At 40.5% G+C, this 4,639-nt stretch overlaps 1 long non-coding RNA gene across 1 annotated transcript; it reads right to left on the bottom strand.

The window, feature by feature from the left end:
* Positions 1-352: 352 nt before the first annotated feature.
* On the bottom strand, positions 353-4,259 carry LOC138767648 (uncharacterized). The gene is made up of 4 exons (XR_011358823.1): positions 4,093-4,259; positions 3,553-3,677; positions 1,377-3,380; positions 353-456 (listed from the first exon to the last, which is right to left on the bottom strand). It is a non-coding gene; the product is annotated as an uncharacterized lncRNA (long non-coding RNA).
* Positions 4,260-4,639: the final 380 nt, after the last annotated feature.

Consider the following 4,639-nt stretch of genomic DNA (forward strand, 5'->3'; position numbering starts at 1 on the left):
GTACTCTGCGTTACATCCTGTACATTGGGAAGGACCTCCATGAAAACACTTTTATTGGATTGGTTTTTCACAAAAGTTTCTGTAATTGCCTGATCAGATTTTTCCTTCAGGAACAGGTGTTGTCACAATGTTAGGGACAAACAGGTGTAGTATGAGTACGCATTATAGGCATTTAAGAAAACCCCTTTTATTAAACTAGGAGTTGATGAGAACTTAATGTTTTTTTAAAACATAAAAAAATCAAAAACTAAAAACACTTTTTACAGATTTTATTAGCAGAAAAAAAAACAAATTTTACAGAAGCTCTAGAACATTTAGCTAGTCAGACTTCAACAATAAAATGTTCTAATGTTTCTAATGTTGACGAATCAGGATCAGATGAAGCCAGCTCTCCATTACTATACTATTACTATAACAGGAAGCACAAATGCGAAGTTCTCCTCACGCAGCAAGAATCTGCAAAAAAGGAAAAATAAAAAATGAATTCTCTACATTTGTACAATATCAATATAACAATATTTTTCAACAAACCATTTCACAAATCCCAGTCTACCACCAGTCCACAAACACAGAAAGGTTTTGATCCATAATGGGGGGTTTCTAACCCGTTAACGGAATAAGTTTGAAATTGTAAGCAGTATATCATAATATATCGCCTATAAAAAAAATTTGGGGGGACAACAAAGCTCAATAAGTCATATTATAGTATATTACTTACAATTTCAAAGTTATATAATTATGCAGAGGAGAGAAACTACAAAATTCTCACAAGATTGTATCCTGCACTGTTAAACGCTGTCCGTGTCAGATCATCTGCTGGCACTGCTCTAGGACCATACTACATATTTTGTCAAGTTGCGCAGGTCTTTAAAATTTCTGGCAAAAAAAAATAAGAAAAAAAAACAAACACTTTTTTTAACTCCTCAATTCCAACCACTGCACGGATTGGCCTTCTCTATATGATACTTTGCTCCACCTCACCATTTCTTGACTGCCACATGGGAAGTCTCTTACCCCTCCATTAGAGTGGGTCACGGATGTTAACCACATCATGCATGTGGAAGAGATGGTGTCTGGGGATGCATGGTGCAACAAGCAATTTACAATTCCACAATTGTCCTGAAATTGCAACTTTGCTCGCCACTCCTTGCAAAGCAAAAAACAAGGGTTCATGTGGGTCTGTAGGTGAAAAAAAATACAAGCGCAGTGGCCTTTTAAACATGAGGAGAAAAAACGAAAGCACAAAAATGAAAAAAAAAAAAAAAAAAAAAAAAAAAACAGTTTAAATCCATAACTAGGGGGTTACACGGTTATAGCTTTGTACTGCTCTTGAGAGTTTATGGGATCTGTGAGAACAATAAAAAAATAAATCTTACCTTATGATCATGACATGTGCAGTATCATTCTGATTCAAATGCTTAATGTTCTTCTAAAGTCCACATCAAGTAGTAGAAAAGCAAACTAACTTCATCCCCTATAAAAAGAGCAAAAACAGTTATTGCCATAAATATTGCATCAATTGCCATTTTAACATGTGCATTGCAACACATACATGCCCTGCGATATCCAGCACCCAGTGTAGAAGACATAATGTATCTATTTGAATAAATACTGAGTGTCGCTGAAAACATCTGTCTGAGTTGTGGATTCTTATTGTTCTAATCTTGCGACATTGTCTGATACTAAATGTTTCTACCAGCACTTTATAGGCACTAACCATAACAGTCTGTTCAATAGCTGCTTACGCATGGTGCCACATGGATAACCTCCCCCCCCCCTCCGTCCGGGTTACAAACACTCCTCCATGCTTGGGCAGCCAATATCTAACCCCTCTGGGTGAGACTAGGACTAGGCTGACATTTCAGAACAAAACTCTCAGCACATACAGCATCCTGCAGCACCAGAGTATACGGCGGCAGACAATAATATGGCATCTGGCATAAAAGCAAAGTATACAGCAGCAGACAAAACAGAGCATACAGCGGCGTCACAAACGCACCAGAGCGTACGGCGGCAGACAAAACATCAGAGCATATGACATTTGGCACAAATGCACTAGAATATATGGTGGCAGACACAAGAACATAAGTCAGATGGCACAGAAGCACCAAAATATACGGCGGCAGACAAGAACAGAGCATACGGTGACTGGCACAAAAGCTCCAGAGTATACGGAGGCAGACCCAAGCAAATGTCATCTGGCACAAAAGCACCAGAGTATACGGAGGCAGACCCAAGCAAATGTCATCTGGCACAAAAGCACCAGAGTATACGGAGGCAGACCCAAGCAAATGTCATCTGGCACAAAAGCACCAGAGTGTACGGCGGAAGACAAAATCATATGGAATCTGTCATAAAAGCAAAGTATACAGCAGCAGACAAAACAGAGCATACGGCGGCGTCACAAAAGCACCAGAGTGTACGGCGGCAGGCAAAACATCAGAGCATTTGATATTTAGCAAAAATGCACTAGAATATATGGTGGCAGACACAAGAGCATATGTCAGGTGGCACAGAAGTACCAAAATATACGTCGGAAGACTAAAACAGAGCATACAGTGGTGGGCACAAAAGCTCCAGAGTATACGGAGACAGATCCAAGCACATGTCATCTGGCACAAGAGCACCAGAGTGTACGGCGGCAGACAAAACATCAGAGCATATGACATTTGGCACAAATGCACTAGAATATATGGTGGCAGACACAAGAGCATATGTCAGGTGGCACAGAAGCACCAAAATATACGGCGACAGACAAAAACAGAGCATACAGTGACGGGCACAAAAGCTTCAGAGTATACGGAGGCAGACCCAAGCACATGTCATCTGCAACAAAAGCACCAGAGTAAACGGCGGAAGACAAAATCATATAGCATCTGTCATAAAAGCAAAGTATACAGCAGCAGACAAAACAGAGCATACAGCGGCGTCACAAAAGCACCAGAGTGTACGACGGCAGACAAAACATCAGAGCTCATGACATTTGGCACAAATGCACTAGAATATATGGTGGCAGACACAAGAGCATATGTCAGGTGGCACAGAAGCACCAAAATATATGGCGGCAGACAAAAACAGAGCATACAGTGGTGGGCACAAAAGCTCCAGAGTATACGGAGGCAGACAAAGCATTAGAGCTCATGACATTTGGCACAAATGCACTAGAATATACAGCGGCAGGCACAAGAGCATAAGGAAAGACATTAAAGTTACCACCTGCATATCGCCAAAACACAAAATAAAGAAGGTGTAATAAAAGCTTAAAAAATATATCAAAGATTATTGGCTGATGGCGCCTCCCCTCCAGTTGGGCGAAGACATCTGGTTATCTGGTTTGGTAAAAACTAGTGATGCAGAGCTTGGTGGTTTGCGTTCAGTACCTAGACCAGAGAAAGAGGATGATAATTATTCTAAAAGAAACTAGAGCAGACATGAATCTTCAATGTAAACAAAATGTAAGTATCACTAAAAAGGAAAAAAAAAAAACAACCCTATAATATATTATATATAGACATATACATGAAAAACATTTAAGAAATGTAGATTTAATACCAGACTGAAATATGGCAAAATGTGGTTTCTTCCTTATTGCAGTCAGATCTTCACATTACACGAGTTCTTCACAACTGAAATGGTCGATTACTACATCAGGAAGTAGAGATGCCTGGTCGTCCCACCTGAGAATATGGAAAACAGGCTCACACACTGCGCGCATCTGAAACCGGAGTGGCCTTAAAGCAGTCTTCCACTACTTTACCATCACGAAAGGTTAAGGTCCATAAGGAGAGGGTTATGTACCTTTATGCCTTTGCGATAACAAAACTAGCTTTGTACTGCTATGCTATATTCTTAACACCTAAATAAAACCTAAGCAGTCTTCCACTAGTCTACCACCACGAAAGATTAAGACCCATAAGCCCTCCCTTATGTACCTTTATGACTTTGTGGTCATATAAAAGCTTTGTACCGCTAAGGTGTAGTCTTCCACTAGTCCACCAGCACGAAAAGGTTTAGGTCCATAAGCCCTCCCCTTATGGACCTTTATGCCTTTGTGATATTGGAATAGCTTCGTACTACTAATAATAAACCTACCTTATGGTAATGATCACATGCAATTTCATTTACTCTTTGATTGAAGCACAGTATGATGAGGTAGGTTTGTTCTGGTTTCATCCTTGTTGCAGCCAGATCTTCATGTTAGACCAGTTCTTCACAACTGAAGTGGTCGATTACTACATCAGGAAGTAGAGATGCCTGGTCGTCCCACCTGAGAATATGAAAAACAGGCTCACACACTGCGCGCATCGGAAACCGGAGTGGCCTTAAAGCAGTCTTCCACTACTTTACCATCACGAAAGGTTAAGGTCCATAAGGGGAGGGCTTATGTACCTTTATGCCTTTGCGATAACAAATAGCTTTGTACTGCTATGCTATATTCTTAACACCTAAATAAAACCTAAGCAGTCTTCCACTAGTCTACCACCACGAAAGGTTAAGATCCATAAGGGGAGGGCTTATGTATCTTTATGCCTTTGTGGTCGTAAAAAAGCTTTGTACCGCTAAGGTGTAGTCTTCCACTAGTCCACCAGCACGAAAAGGTTTAGGTCCATAAGCCCTCCCCTTATGGACGTTTATGCCT

The sequence above is a fragment of the Dendropsophus ebraccatus genome, chromosome 11 (genome assembly GCF_027789765.1).
Source record: "Dendropsophus ebraccatus isolate aDenEbr1 chromosome 11, aDenEbr1.pat, whole genome shotgun sequence".
NCBI lineage: Eukaryota > Metazoa > Chordata > Amphibia > Anura > Hylidae > Dendropsophus > Dendropsophus ebraccatus.